The sequence below is a fragment of the Oncorhynchus keta genome, chromosome 24 (genome assembly GCF_023373465.1).
Source record: "Oncorhynchus keta strain PuntledgeMale-10-30-2019 chromosome 24, Oket_V2, whole genome shotgun sequence".
Taxonomy (NCBI): Eukaryota; Metazoa; Chordata; class Actinopteri; order Salmoniformes; family Salmonidae; genus Oncorhynchus; species Oncorhynchus keta.
In genome coordinates this window covers 44,555,710-44,571,815 of record NC_068444.1, presented here as the reverse complement: position 1 = coordinate 44,571,815, position 16,106 = coordinate 44,555,710, and the positions used below count along the sequence as shown (strand labels likewise).

The 16,106-nt window shown below is 46.7% G+C and overlaps 5 non-coding genes across 5 annotated transcripts; all 5 read right to left on the bottom strand.

The window, feature by feature from the left end:
* Positions 1-250: 250 nt before the first annotated feature.
* trnas-gcu (transfer RNA serine (anticodon GCU)) lies at positions 251-332 on the bottom strand. The gene has a single exon. It is a non-coding gene; the product is annotated as a tRNA-Ser (tRNA).
* Positions 333-799: 467 nt separating this feature from the next.
* trnas-gcu (transfer RNA serine (anticodon GCU)) lies at positions 800-881 on the bottom strand. The gene has a single exon. It is a non-coding gene; the product is annotated as a tRNA-Ser (tRNA).
* A 1,029-nt stretch (positions 882-1,910) lies between these two features.
* trnas-gcu (transfer RNA serine (anticodon GCU)) lies at positions 1,911-1,992 on the bottom strand. Its single transcript has one exon. It is a non-coding gene; the product is annotated as a tRNA-Ser (tRNA).
* A 7,496-nt stretch (positions 1,993-9,488) lies between these two features.
* trnas-gcu (transfer RNA serine (anticodon GCU)) lies at positions 9,489-9,570 on the bottom strand. The gene has a single exon. It is a non-coding gene; the product is annotated as a tRNA-Ser (tRNA).
* Positions 9,571-10,890: 1,320 nt separating this feature from the next.
* On the bottom strand, positions 10,891-10,972 carry trnas-gcu (transfer RNA serine (anticodon GCU)). The gene has a single exon. It is a non-coding gene; the product is annotated as a tRNA-Ser (tRNA).
* Between the last annotated feature and the right edge of the window lie 5,134 nt (positions 10,973-16,106).

Sequence of the window (16,106 nt, the reverse complement as noted above, 5' to 3'; positions counted from 1 at the left end):
GGAAAAGCTATTCTTCAATACATGAATCTTATCAGTTTCTCTAGGATTGTGGAGGGATTCTATATTCATGTGGGGCCATGCAAGAGAGGAAGTATGTTTTGTGAAGAGGTTGGTGTTTTGATCCACACATGTAGTTCATCGCCTTCACCAAGTCCTGTGCTCTCGCGGTGGCAGTCGGCCATCTTACCAGTGTTTGTGAAAGTCAAAACCTTCCAATGCCATAATAAAGTACAGAATTGTACTGGTTACACGATGAGGATGGGATTCGAACCCATGCATGCAGAGCACAATGGATTAGCAGTCCATCGCCTTAACCACTCGGCCACCTCATCCTGTAATACTTACGTGGCAAATGACCTTAAAAAACTGTAGTTGCTGTATCGAAACCCTTGAATGAAATCTATGAAAGTTAGGCAGAGCAATGGCAGGGCCATCCAATCGAGACATTTAACAAATCTGTTGTCAGGCCGAGTTGCCTCAAGTGCTTGATGCGGTGTGTTGAGGTGTCGGTTCAAATCACACCATTGAGGTTGCCCTTGGAAAAGCTATTCTTCAATACATGAATCTTATCAGTTTCTCTAGGATTGTGGAGGGATTCTATATTCATGTGGGGCCATGCAAGAGAGGAAGTATGTTTTGTGAAGAGGTTGGTGTTTTGATCCACACATGTAGTTCATCGCCTTCACCACTAAGATACCAAGTCCTGTGCTCTCGCGGTGGCAGTCGGCCATCTTACCAGTGTTTGTTAAAGTCAAAACCTTCCAATGCCATAATAAAGTACAGAATTGTACTGGTTACACGATGAGGATGGGATTCGAACCCATGCATGCAGAGCACAATGGATTAGCAGTCCATCGCCTTAACCACTCGGCCACCTCATCCTGTAATATCTATCTGGCAAATGACCTTAAAAAACTGTAGTTGCTGTATCGAAACCCTTGAATGAAATCTATGAAAGTTAGGCAGAGCAATGGCAGGGCCATCCAATCGAGACATTTAACAAATCTGTTGTCAGGCCGAGTTGCCTCAAGTGCTTGATGCGGTGTGTTGAGGTGTCGGTTCAAATCACACCATTGAGGTTGCCCTTGGAAAAGCTATTCTTCAATACATGAATCTTATCAGTTTCTTTAGGATTGTGGAGGGATTCTATATTCATGTGGGCCATGCAAGAGAGGAAGTATGTTTTGTGAAGAGGTTGGTGTTTTGATCCACACATGAAGTTCATCGCCTTCACCACTAAGACACCAAGTCCTGTGCTCTAGCGGTGGCAGTCGGCCATCTTACCAGTGTTTGTGAAAGTCAAAATTTTCCAATGCCATAATTAAGTACAGAATTATACTGGTTACACGATGAGGATGGGATTCAAACCCATGCATGCAGAGCACAATGCATGCATGGGTTAGCAGTCCTTAACCACTCGGCCACCTCATCCTGTAATACCTATCTGGCAAATGACCTTAAAAAACTGTAGTTGCTGTATAGTTGCTGTATCGAAACCCTTGAATGAAATCAATGAAAGTTAGGCAGAGCAATGGCAGGGCCATGTGTCGATCCAATCGAGACATTTAACAAATCTGTTGTCAGGCCGAGTTGCCTCAAGTGCTTGATGTGGTGTGTTGAGGTGTCGGTTCAAATACCAGCATTGAGGTTGCCTTTGGAAAAGCTATTCTTCAATACATGAATCTTATCAGTTTCTCTAGGATTGTGGAGGGATTCTATATTCATGTGGGCCATGCAAGAGAGGAAGTATGTTTTGTGAAGAGGTTGGTGTTTTGATCCACACATGTAGTTCATCGCCTTCACCACTAAGATTCCTGTGCTCTAGCGGTGGCAGTCGGCCATCTTACCAGTGTTTGTGAAAGTCAAAACCTTCCAATGCCATAATAAAGTACAGAATTGTACTGGTTACACGATGAGGATGGGATTCGAACCCATGCATGCAGAGCACAATGGATTAGCAGTCCATCGCCTTAACCACTCGGCCACCTCATCCTGTAATACCTATCTGGCAAATGACCTTAAAAAACTGTAGTTGCTGTATCGAAACCCTTGAATGAAATCAATGAAAGTTAGGCAGAGCAATGGCAGGGCCATGTGTCGATCCAATCGAGACATTTAACAAATCTGTTGTCAGGCCGAGTTGCCTCAAGTGCTTGATACGGTGTGTTGAGGTGTCGGTTCAAATAGCAGCATTGAGGTTGCCTTTGGAAAAGCTATTCTTCAATACATGAATCTTATCAGTTTCTCTAGGATTGTGGAGGGATTCTATAGTCATGTGGGGCAATTTAAGAGAGGAAGTATGTTTTGTGAAGAGGTTGGTGTTTTGATCCACACATGTAGTTCATCGCCTTCACCACTAAGATACCAAGTCCTGTGCTCTCGCGGTGGCAGTCGGCCATCTTCCCAGTCTCAAAACCTTCCAATGCCATAATAAAGTAGAGAATTGTACTGGTTACACTATGAAGATGGGATTCGAACCCATGCATGCATAGCACAATGGGTTAGCAGTACATCGCCTTAACCACTCGGCCACCTCATCCTGTAATACTTACGTGGCAAATGACCTTAAAAAACTGTAGTTGCTGTATCGAAACCCTTGAATGAAATCTATGAAAGTTAGGCAGAGCAATGGCAGGGCCATCCAATCGAGACATTTAACAAATCTGTTGTTTTTTTAATTTATTTTTTATTTCACCTTTATTTAACCAGGTAGGCTAGTTGAGAACAAGTTCTCATTTGCAACTGCGACCTGGCCAAGATAAAGCATAGCAGTGTGAACAGACAACACAGAGTTACACATGGAGTAAACAATTAACAAGTCAATAACACAGTAGAAAAAAATGGGCAGTCTATATATAATGTGTGCAAAAGGCATGAGGAGGTAGGCGAATAATACAATTTTATTAACACTGGAGTGATAAATGATCAGATGGGCATGTACAGGTAGAGATATTGGTGTGCAAAAGAGCAGAAAAGTAAATAAATAAAAACAGTATAAAAACAGTATGGGAATGAGGTAGGTGAAAAAGGGTGAGCTATTTACCTATAGACTATGTACAGCTGCAGCGATCGGTTAGCTGCTCGGATAGCTGATGTTTGAAGTTGGTGAGGAGATAAAAGTCTCCAACTTCAGCGATTTTTGCAATTCGTTCCAGTCACAGGCAGCAGAGTACTGGAACGAAAGGCGGCCAAATGAGGTGTTGGCTTTAGGGATGATCAGTGAGATACACCTGCTGGAGCGCGTGCTACGGATGGGTGTTGCCATCGTGACCAGTGAACTGAGATAAGGCGGAGCTTTACCTAGCATGGACTTGTAGATGACCTGGAGCCAGTGGGTCTGGCGACGAATATGTAGTGAGGGCCAGCCGACTAGAGCATACAAGTCGCAGTGGTGGGTGGTATAAGGTGCTTTAGTGACAAAACGGATGGCACTGTGATAGACTGCATCCAGTTTGCTGAGTAGAGTGTTGGAAGCCATTTTGTAGATGACATCGCCGAAGTCGAGGATCGGTAGGATAGTCAGTTTTACTAGGTAAGCTTGGCAGCGTGAGTGAAGGAGGCTTTGTTGCGGAATAGAAAGCCGACTCTGGATTTGATTTTTGATTGGAGATGTTTGATGTGAGTCTGGAAGGAGAGTTTGCAGTCTAGCCAGACACCTAGGTACTTATAGATGTCCACATATTCAAGGTCGGAACCATCCAGGGTGGTGATGCTAGTCGGGCATGCGGGTGCAGGCAGCGATCGGTTGAAAAGCATGCATTTGGTTTTACTCGCGTTTAAGAGCAGTTGGAGGCCACGGAAGGAGTGCTGTATGGTATTGAAGCTCGTTTGGAGGTTTGATAGCACAGTGTCCAATGACGGGTCGAAAGTATATAGAATGGTGTCGTCTGCGTAGAGGTGGATCAGGGAATCGCCCGCAGCAAGAGCAACATCATTGATATATACAGATAAAAGAGTCGGCCCGAGAATTGAACCCTGTGGCACCCCATAGAGACTGCCAGAGGACCGGACAGCATGCCCTCTGATTTGACACACTGAACTCTGTCTGCAAAGTAATTGGTGAACCAGGCAAGGCAGTCATCCGAAAAACCGAGGCTGTTGAGTCTGCCGATAAGAATTTGGTGATTGACAGAGTCGAAAGCCTTGGCGAGGTCGATGAAGACGGCTGCACAGTACTGTCTTTTATCGATGGCGGTTATGATATCATTTAGTACCTTGAGTGTGGCTGAGGTGCACCCGTGACCGGCTCGGAAACCAGATTGCACAGCGGAGAAGGTACGGTGGGATTCGAGATGGTCAGTTACCTGTTTGTTGACTTGGCTTTCAAGACCTTAGATAGGCAGGGCAGGATGGATATAGGTCTATAGCAGTTTGGGTCCAGGGTGTCTCCCCCTTTGAAGAGGGGGATGACTGCGGCAGCTTTCCAATCCTTGGGGATCTCAGACGATATGAAAGAGAGGTTGAACAGGCTGGTAATAGGGGTTGCGACAATGGCGGCAGATAGTTTCAGAAATAGCGGGTCCAGATTGTCAAGCCCAGCTGATTTGTACGGGTCCAGGTTTTGCAGCTCTTTCAGAACATCTGCTATCTGGATTTGGGTAAAGGAGAACCTGGAGAGGCTTGGGTGAGGAACTACGGGGGGCGGAGCTGTTGGCCGAGGTTGGAGTAGCCAGGCGGAAGGCATGGCCAGCCGTTGAGAAGTGCTTATTGAAGTTTTCGATAATCATGGATTTATCGGTGGAGACCGTGTTTCCTAGCCTCAGTGCAGTGGGCAGCTGGGAGGAGGTGCTCTTGTTCTCCATGGACTTCACAGTGTCCCAGAACTTTTTGGAGTTGGAGCTACAGGATGCAAACTTCTGCCTGAAGAAGCTGGCCTTAGCTTTCCTGACTGACTGCGTGTATTGGTTCCTGACTTCCCTGAACAGTTGCATATCACGGGGCTATTCGATGCTATTGCAGTCCGCCACAGGATGTTTTTGTGCTGGTCGAGGGCAGTCAGGTCTGGAGTGAACCAAGGGCTGTATCTGTTCTTGGTTCTGCATTTTTGAACGGAGCATGCTTATCTAAAATGGTGAGGAGGTTACTTTTAAAGAATGACCAGGCATCCTCAACTGACGGGATGAGGTCAATGTCCTTCCAGGATACACGGGCCAGGTCGATTAGAAAGGCCTGCTCACAGAAGTGTTTTAGGGAGCGTTTGACAGTGATGAGGGTGGTCGTTTGACTGCGGCTCCGTGGCGGATACAGGCGATGAGGCAGTGATCGCTGAGATCCTGGTTGAAGACAGCGGAGGTATATTTGGAGGGCCAGTTGGTCAGGATGACGTCTATGAGGGTGCCCTTGTTTACAGAGTTAGGGTTGTACCTGGTGGGTTCCTTGATGATTTGAGTGAGATTGAGGGCATCTAGCTTAGATTGTAGGACTGACGGGGTGTTAAGCATATCCCAGTTTAGGTCACCTAACAGAACAAACTCTGAAGCTAGATGGGGGCGATCAATTCACAAATGGTGTCCAGGGCACAGCTGGGAGCTGACGGGGTCGGTAGCAGGCGGCAACAGTGAGAGACTTGTTTCTGGAGAGAGTAATTTTCAAAATTAGTAGTTCAAACTGTTTGGGTATGGACCTGGAAAGTATGACATTACTTTGCAGGCTATCTCTGCAGTAGACTGCGACTCCGCCCCCTTTGGCAGTTCTATCTTGACGGAAGATGTTATAGTTGGGTATGGAGATCTCTGAATTTTTGGTGGCCTTCCTGAGCCAGGATTCAGACACGGCAAGGACATCAGGGTTAGCAGAGTGTGCTAAAGCAGTGAGTAAAACAAACTTAGGGAGGAGGCTTCTGATGTTGACATGCATAAAACCAAGACTTTTTCGATCACAGAAGTCAACAAATGAGGGTACCTGGGGACATGCAGGGCCTGGGTTTACCTCCACATCACCCGCGGAACAGAGAAGGAGTAGTATGAGGGTGCGGCTAAAGGCTATCAAAACTGGTCGCCTAGAGCGTTGGGGGCAGAGGATAAGAGGAGCAGGTTTCTGGGCATGGTAGAATATATTCAGGGCATAATGCGCAGACAGGGGTATGGTGGGGTGCGGGTACAGCGGAGGTAAGCCCAGGCACTGGGTGATGATGAGAGAGGTTGTATCTCTGGACATGCTGGTTGTAATGGGTGAGGTCACCGCATGTGTGGGGGGTGGGACAAAGGAGGTAACAGGGGTATGCAGAGTGGATCTAGGGGCTCCATTGTGAACTAAAACAATGATAACTAACCTGAACAACAGTATACAAGGCATATTGACATTTGGGAGAGACATACAGCGAGGCATACAGTAATCACAGGTGTTGAATTGGGAAAGCTAGCTAAAAACAGTAGGCGAGGCTAATCAGCTAGCACAACAAACAGCAGGTAAAATGGCGTTGACTAGGCAACTGGGCCGACAGATAAACAAACAAGCAGAATGGGGTACCGTGATTAATGGACAGTCCAGCGTGCGTCAGCTATGTAGCCAAGAGATCAGTGTCCAGGGGGCAGCGGTGGATGGGCAGGGAAGCTGGGCTGGCGAGTGTTATCCAGGTTTTTAAAAAAAACTAACAATGACTAAATAGCTTGTAGCTAGTTAGCTGGTTAGCGTCTGGAGGTTCTTGAGTGTGTCATAAAAATAAAATAAAAATTAAAAGTGATAGCGATTCCGTATCACAGTGGGTGAGGCAGGTTTCCGGAAGGTATAAACAAAATAAAAATCAAAGAGAGATAGAAAGTAAATGGGTTCAGAGTGTTTGGGATGCGGTGATTCAGATGGTTAGCAGGCCTGTGCTAACAAGCTAACAGTTCGTAGGCCCGGGCTAGACAAGCTAGCCGTTGAATGAACCCTTGAATGAAATCTATGAAAGTCAGGCAGAGCAATGGCAGGGCCATGTGTCGATCCAATCGAGACAATTAACAAATCTGTTGTCAGGCCGAGTTGCCTCAAGTGCTTGATGCGGTGTGTTGAGGTGTCGGTTCAAATCCCAGCATTGAGGTTGCCCTTGGAAAAGCTATTCTTCAATACATGAATCTTATCAGTTTCTCTAGGATTGTGGAGTGATTCTATATTCATGTGGGGCCATGCAAGAGAGGAAGTATGTTTTGTGAAGAGGTTGGTGTTTTGATCCACACATGTAGTTCATCGCCTTCACCACTAAGACAACAAGTCCTGTGCTGTCGCGGTGGCAGTCGGCCATCTTACCAGTGTTTGTTAAAGTCAAAACCTTCCAATGCCATAATAAAGTACAGAATTGTACTGGTTACACGATGAGGATGGGATTCGAACCCATGCATGCATTTACATTACATTTACATTTACATTTAAGTCATTTAGCAGACGCTCTTATCCAGAGCGACTTACAAATTGGTGCATTCACCTTATGACATCCAGTGGAACAGCCACTTTACAATAGTGCATCTAAATCTTTTAAGGGGGGTGAGAAGGATTACTTTATCCTATCCTAGGTATTCCTTAAAAAGGTGGGGTTTCAGGTGTCTCCGGAAGGTGGTGATTTACTCCGCTGTCCTGGCATTGAGGGAGTGTGTTCCACCATTGGGGAGCCAGAGCAGCGAACAGTTTTGACTGGGCTTGTGGGAACTGTACTTCCTCAGTGGTAGGGAGGCGAGCAGGCCAGAGGTGGATGAACGCAGTGTCCTTGTTTGGGTGTAGGGACTGATCAGAGCCTGGAGGTACTGAGGTGCCAAGTCCCCTCACAGCTCCGTAGGCAAGCACCATGGTCTTGTAGCGGATCAAAGCTTCAACTGGAAGCCAGTGGAGAGAGCGGAGGAGCGGGGTGACGTGAGAGAACTTGGGAAGGTTGAACACCAGACGGGCTGCGGCGTTCTGGATGAGTTGTAGGGGTTTAATGGCACAGGCAGGGAGCCCAGCCAACAGCGATTGCAGTAATCCAGACGGGAGATGACAAGTGCCTGATTAGGACCTGCGAAACCCGCTTCCTGTGTGAAGGGTCTATGCGGATGTTGTAGAGCATGAACCTACAGGAACGGGCTACATCCTTGACATTTGAGAACGACAGGGTGTTGTCAGGATCACGCCAAGGTTCTTAGCGTTCTGGGAGGAGGACACAATGGAGTTGTCTTGAAAACCGTGATGGCTTCAGATCATGGAATCGGGCAGTCCTTCCCGGGAGGAAGTGAGCTATATTCTTGCCATGCAAGAGAGGAAGTATGTTTTGGTGATCCGTTTTCATCCACACTGATATGTCTGCCAGACATGCAGAGATGCGATTCACCACCTGGTCATCAGAAGGAGGAAAGGAGAAGATTAATTGTGTGTCGTCTGCATAGCAATGATAGGAGAGACCATGTGAGGTTATGACAGAGCCAAGTGACTTGGTGTATAGCGAGAATAGGAGAGGGCCTAGAACAGAGCATGCAGAGCACAATGGATTAGCAGTCCATCGCCTTAACCACTCGGCCACCTCATCCTGTAATACTTACGTGGCAAATGACCTTAAAAAACTGTAGTTGCTGTATCGAAACCCTTGAATGAAATCTATGAAAGTTAGGCAGAGCAATGGCAGGGCCATCCAATCGAGACATTTAACAAATCTGTTGTCAGGCCGAGTTGCCTCAAGTGCTTGATGCGGTGTGTTGAGGTTCAAATCACACCATTGAGGTTGCCCTTGGAAAAGCTATTCTTCAATACATGAATCTTATCAGTTTCTCTAGGATTGTGGAGGGATTCTATATTCATGTGGGCCATGCAAGAGAGGAAGTATGTTTAGTGAAGAGGTTGGTGTTTTGATCCACACATGTAGTTCATCGCCTTCACCACTAAGACACCAAGTCCTGTGCTGTCGCGGTGGCAGTCGGCCATCTTACCAGTGTTTGTTAAAGTCAAAACCTTCCAATGCCATAATAAAGTACAGAATTGTACTGGTTACACGATGAGGATGGGATTCGAACCATGCATGCAGAGCACAATGGATTAGCAGTCCATCGCCTTAACCACTCGGCCACCTCATCCTGTAATACCTATCTGGCAAATGACCTTAAAAACTGTAGTTGCTGTATCGAAACCCTTGAATGAAATCTATGAAAGTTAGGCAGAGCAATGGCAGAGCCATGTGTCGATCCCATCGAGACATTTAACAAATCTGTTGTCAGGCCGAGTTGCCTCAAGTGCTTGATGCGGTGTGTTGAGGTGTCGGTTCAAATACCAGCATTGAGGTTGCCCTTGGAAAAGCTATTCTTCAATTCATGAATCTTATCAGTTTCTCTAGGATTGTGGAGGGATTCTATATTCATGTGGGGCCATGCAAGAGAGGAAGTATGTTTTGTGAAGAGGTTGGTGTTTTGATCCACACATGAAGTTCATCGCCTTCACCACTAAGACACCAAGTGCTGTGCTCTCGCGGTGGCAGTTGGTCATCTTACCAGTGTTTGTTAAAGTCAAAACCTTCCAATGCCATAATAAAGTACAGAATTGTAGTGGTTACACGATGAGGATGGGATTCGAACCCATGCATGCAGAGCACAATGGATTAGCAGTCCATCGCCTTAACCACTCGGCCACCCCATCCTGTTATACTTATCTGGCAAATGACCTTAAAAAACTGTAGTTGCTGTATCGAAACCCTTGAATGAAATCTATGAAAGTTAGGCAGAGCAATGGCAGAGACATGTGTCGATCCCATCGAGACATTTAACAAATCTGTTGTCAGGCCGAGTTGTCTCAAGTGCTTGACGCGGTGTGTTGAGGTGTCGGATCAAATCACACCATTGAGGTTGCCCTTGGAAAAGCTATTCTTCAATTCATGAATCTTATCAGTTTCTCTAGGATTGTGGAGGGATTCTATATTCACGTGGGCCATGCAAGAGAGGAAGTATGTTTTGTGAAGAGGTTGGTGTTTTGATCCACACATGTAGTTCATCGCCTTCACCACTAAGATACCAATTCCTGTGCTCTCGCGGTGGCAGTCGGCCATCTTACCAGTGTTTGTGAAAGTCAAAACCTTCCAATGGAAAAGCTATTTGGACCTTAAAAAAGCTATTCTTCAATTCATGAATCTTATCAGTTTCTCTAGGATTTTGTTCAAATCACACCATTGAGGATGAATCTATATTCATGTGGAGGGATTCTATATTCATGTGGGCCATGCAAGAGAGGAAGTATGTTTTGTGAAGAGGTTGGTGTTTTGATCCACACATGAAGTTCATCATCTTCACCACTAAGATACCAAGTCCTGTGCTCTCGCGGTGGCAGTCGGCCATCATACCAGTGTTTGTGAAAGTCAAAACCTTCCAATGCCATAATAAAGTACAGAATTGTACTGGTTACACGATGAGGATGGGATTCGAACCCATGCATGCAGAGCACAATGGATTAGCAGTCCAGCAGCCTTAACCACTCGGCCACCTCATCCTGTAATACTTATCTGGCAAATGACCTTAAAAACTGTAGTTGCTGTAGTTGCTGTATCGAAACCCTTGAATGAAATCTATGAAAGTTAGGCAGAGCAATGGCAGGGCCATGTGTCGATCCAATCGAGACATTTAACAAATCTGTTGTCAGGCCGAGTTGCCTCAAGTGCTTGATGCGGTGTGTTGAGGTGTCGGTACCAGCATTGAGGTTGCCCTTGGAAAAGCTATTATTCAATAACTTAATCTTATCAGTTTCTCTAGGATTGTGGAGTGATTCTATATTCATGTGGGGCCATGCAAGAGAGGAAGTATGTTTTGTGAAGAGGTTGGTGTTTTGATCCACACATGTAGTTCATCGCCTTCACCACTAAGATACCAAGTCCTGTGCTCTCGCGGTGGCAGTCGGCCATCTTACCAGTGTTTGTTAAAGTCAAAACCTTCCAATGCCATAATAAAGTACAGAATTGTAGTGGTTACACGATGAGGATGGGATTCGAACCCATGCATGCAGAGCACAATGGATTAGCAGTCCATCGCCTTAACCACTCGGCCACCTCATCCTGTAATACTTACGTGGCAAATGACCTTCAAAAACTGTAGTTGCTGTATCGAAACCCTTGAATGAAATCTATGAAAGTTAGGCAGAGCAATGGCAGGGCCATCCAATCGAGACATTTAACAAATCTGTTGTCAGGCCGAGTTGCCTCAAGTGCTTGATGTGGTGTGTTGAGGTGTCGGTTGAAATACCAGCATTGAGGTTGCCCTTGGAAAAGCTATTCTTCAATACATGAATCTTATCAGTTTCTCTAGGATTGTGGAGTGATTCTATATTCATGTGGTGCCATGCAAGAGAGGAAGTATGTTTTGTGAAGAGGTTGGTGTTTTGATCCACACATGTAGTTCATCGCCTTCACCACTAAGATACCAAGTCCTGTGCTCTCGCGGTGGCAGTCGGCCATCTTCCCAGTCTCAAAACCTTCCAATGCCATAATAAAGTACAGAATTGTACTGGTTACACGATGAGGATGGGATTCGAACCCATGCATGCAGAGCACAATGGGTTAGCAGTACATCGCCTTAACCACTCGGCCACCTCATCCTGTAATACCTATCTGGTAAATGACCTTAAAAAACTGTAGTTTCTGTATCGAAACCCTTGAATGAAATCTATGAAAGTTAGGCAGAGCAATGGCAGGGCCATCCAATCGAGACATTTAACAAATCTGTTGTTTTTTTTATTTATTTTTTATTTCACCTTTATTTAACCAGGTAGGCTAGTTGAGAACAAGTTCTCATTTGCAACTGCGACCTGGCCAAGATAAAGCATAGCAGTGTGAACAGACAACACAGAGTTACACATGGAGTAAACAATTAACAAGTCAATAACACAGTAGAAAAAAATGGGCAGTCTATATATAATGTGTGCAAAAGGCATGAGGAGGTAGGCGAATAATACAATTTTGCAGATTAACACTGGAGTGATAAATGATCAGATGGGCATGTACAGGTAGAGATATTGGTGTGCAAAAGAGCAGAAAAGTAAATAAATAAAAACAGTATAAAAACAGTATGGGAATGAGGTAGGTGAAAAAGGGTGAGCTATTTACCTATAGACTATGTACAGCTGCAGCGATCGGTTAGCTGCTCGGATAGCTGATGTTTGAAGTTGGTGAGGGAGATAAAAGTCTCCAACTTCAGCGATTTTTGCAATTCGTTCCAGTCACAGGCAGCAGAGTACTGGAACGAAAGGCGGCCAAATGAGGTGTTGGCTTTAGGGATGATCAGTGAGATACACCTGCTGGAGCGCGTGCTACGGATGGGTGTTGCCATCGTGACCAGTGAACTGAGATAAGGCGGAGCTTTACCTAGCATGGACTTGTAGATGACCTGGAGCCAGTGGGTCTGGCGACGAATATGTAGTGAGGGCCAGCCGACTAGAGCATACAAGTCGCAGTGGTGGGTGGTATAAGGTGCTTTAGTGACAAAACGGATGGCACTGTGATAGACTGCATCCAGTTTGCTGAGTAGAGTGTTGGAAGCCATTTTGTAGATGACATCGCCGAAGTCGAGGATCGGTAGGATAGTCAGTTTTACTAGGGTAAGCTTGGCAGCGTGAGTGAAGGAGGCTTTGTTGCGGAATAGAAAGCCGACTCTGGATTTGATTTTTGATTGGAGATGTTTGATGTGAGTCTGGAAGGAGAGTTTGCAGTCTAGCCAGACACCTAGGTACTTATAGATGTCCACATATTCAAGGTCGGAACCATCCAGGGTGGTGATGCTAGTCGGGCATGCGGGTGCAGGCAGCGATCGGTTGAAAAGCATGCATTTGGTTTTACTCGCGTTTAAGAGCAGTTGGAGGCCACGGAAGGAGTGCTGTATGGCATTGAAGCTCGTTTGGAGGTTTGATAGCACAGTGTCCAATGACGGGTCGAAAGTATATAGAATGGTGTCGTCTGCGTAGAGGTGGATCAGGGAATCGCCCGCAGCAAGAGCAACATCATTGATATATACAGATAAAAGAGTCGGCCCGAGAATTGAACCCTGTGGCACCCCCATAGAGACTGCCAGAGGACCGGACAGCATGCCCTCTGATTTGACACACTGAACTCTGTCTGCAAAGTAATTGGTGAACCAGGCAAGGCAGTCATCCGAAAAACCGAGGCTGTTGAGTCTGCCGATAAGAATTTGGTGATTGACAGAGTCGAAAGCCTTGGCGAGGTCGATGAAGACGGCTGCACAGTACTGTCTTTTATCGATGGCGGTTATGATATCATTTAGTACCTTGAGTGTGGCTGAGGTGCACCCGTGACCGGCTCGGAAACCAGATTGCACATTCGAGATGGTCAGTGACCTGTTTGTTGACTTGGCTTTCGAAGACCTTAGATAGGCAGGGCAGGATGGATATAGGTCTATAGCAGTTTGGGTCCAGGGTGTCTCCCCCTTTGAAGAGGGGGATGACTGCGGCAGCTTTCCAATCCTTGGGGATCTCAGACGATATGAAAGAGAGGTTGAACAGGCTGGTAATAGGGGTTGCGACAATGGCGGCAGATAGTTTCAGAAATAGCGGGTCCAGATTGTCAAGCCCAGCTGATTTGTACGGGTCCAGGTTTTGCAGCTCTTTCAGAACATCTGCTATCTGGATTTGGGTAAAGGAGAACCTGGAGAGGCTTGGGTGAGGAACTACGGGGGGGCGGAGCTGTTGGCCGAGGTTGGAGTAGCCAGGCGGAAGGCATGGCCAGCCGTTGAGAAGTGCTTATTGAAGTTTTCGATAATCATGGATTTATCGGTGGAGACCGTGTTTCCTAGCCTCAGTGCAGTGGGCAGCTGGGAGGAGGTGCTCTTGTTCTCCATGGACTTCACAGTGTCCCAGAACTTTTTGGAGTTGGAGCTACAGGATGCAAACTTCTGCCTGAAGAAGCTGGCCTTAGCTTTCCTGACTGACTGCGTGTATTGGTTCCTGACTTCCCTGAACAGTTGCATATCACGGGGCTATTCGATGCTATTGCAGTCCGCCACAGGATGTTTTTGTGCTGGTCGAGGGCAGTCAGGTCTGGAGTGAACCAAGGGCTGTATCTGTTCTTGGTTCTGCATTTTTGAACGGAGCATGCTTATCTAAAATGGTGAGGAGGTTACTTTTAAAGAATGACCAGGCATCCTCAACTGACGGGATGAGGTCAATGTCCTTCCAGGATACACGGGCCAGGTCGATTAGAAAGGCCTGCTCACAGAAGTGTTTTAGGGAGCGTTTGACAGTGATGAGGGGTGGTCGTTTGACTGCGGCTCCGTGGCGGATACAGGCGATGAGGCAGTGATCGCTGAGATCCTGGTTGAAGACAGCGGAGGTATATTTGGAGGGCCAGTTGGTCAGGATGACGTCTATGAGGGTGCCCTTGTTTACAGAGTTAGGGTTGTACCTGGTGGGTTCCTTGATGATTTGAGTGAGATTGAGGGCATCTAGCTTAGATTGTAGGACTGCCGGGGTGTTAAGCATATCCCAGTTTAGGTCACCTAACAGAACAAACTCTGAAGCTAGATGGGGGCGATCAATTCACAAATGGTGTCCAGGGCACAGCTGGGAGCTGACGGGGGTCGGTAGCAGGCGGCAACAGTGAGAGACTTGTTTCTGGAGAGAGTAATTTTCAAAATTAGTAGTTCAAACTGTTTGGGTATGGACCTGGAAAGTATGACATTACTTTGCAGGCTATCTCTGCAGTAGACTGCGACTCCGCCCCCTTTGGCAGTTCTATCTTGACGGAAGATGTTATAGTTGGGTATGGAGATCTCTGAATTTTTGGTGGCCTTCCTGAGCCAGGATTCAGACACGGCAAGGACATCAGGGTTAGCAGAGTGTGCTAAAGCAGTGAGTAAAACAAACTTAGGGAGGAGGCTTCTGATGTTGACATGCATAAAACCAAGACTTTTTCGATCACAGAAGTCAACAAATGAGGGTACCTGGGGACATGCAGGGCCTGGGTTTACCTCCACATCACCCGCGGAACAGAGAAGGAGTAGTATGAGGGTGCGGCTAAAGGCTATCAAAACTGGTCGCCTAGAGCGTTGGGGGCAGAGGATAAGAGGAGCAGGTTTCTGGGCATGGTAGAATATATTCAGGGCATAATGCGCAGACAGGGGTATGGTGGGGTGCGGGTACAGCGGAGGTAAGCCCAGGCACTGGGTGATGATGAGAGAGGTTGTATCTCTGGACATGCTGGTTGTAATGGGTGAGGTCACCGCATGTGTGGGGGGGTGGGACAAAGGAGGTAACAGGGGTATGCAGAGTGGATCTAGGGGCTCCATTGTGAACTAAAACAATGATAACTAACCTGAACAACAGTATACAAGGCATATTGACATTTGGGAGAGACATACAGCGAGGCATACAGTAATCACAGGTGTTGAATTGGGAAAGCTAGCTAAAAACAGTAGGCGAGGCTAATCAGCTAGCACAACAAACAGCAGGTAAAATGGCGTTGACTAGGCAACTGGGCCGACAGATAAACAAACAAGCAGAATGGGGTACCGTGATTAATGGACAGTCCAGCGTGCGTCAGCTAAGTAGCCAAGAGATCAGTGTCCAGGGGGCAGCGGTGGATGGGCAGGGAAGCTGGGCTGGCGAGTGTTATCCAGGTTTTTTAAAAAAAACTAACAATGACTAAATAGCTTGTAGCTAGTTAGCTGGTTAGCGTCTGGAGGTTCTTGAGTGTGTCATAAAAATAAAATAAAAATTAAAAGTGATAGCGATTCCGTATCACAGTGGGTGAGGCAGGTTTCCGGAAGGTATAAACAAAATAAAAATCAAAGAGAGATAGAAAGTAAATGGGTTCAGAGTGTTTGGGATGCGGTGATTCAGATGGTTAGCAGGCCTGTGCTAACAAGCTAACAGTTCGTAGGCCCGGGCTAGACAAGCTAGCCGTTAGCAGGCCGAATTAGCAAGCAGGGAGATAGCGAGGACTAGAGAGCTAACCTTTGGGGGACGTCGCGATGGGGTGAGTCTGTTTATTCCTCTTCTTGCGGTGACATCGACAGACCGGTCGTGGGCCCGGGTAATTGTAGCCCAGGAGTATGCTACAGGAGCTCTAGTACGCTGGGTGAGCTGGAGACACAGCGTTTCAGAAAGCTCGCGGGCCTTGGCCAGCAGATGGATCTTTGGCGATGTCGCAACGAAAAAGCCTGTTGAAACCACCTCGGACGATT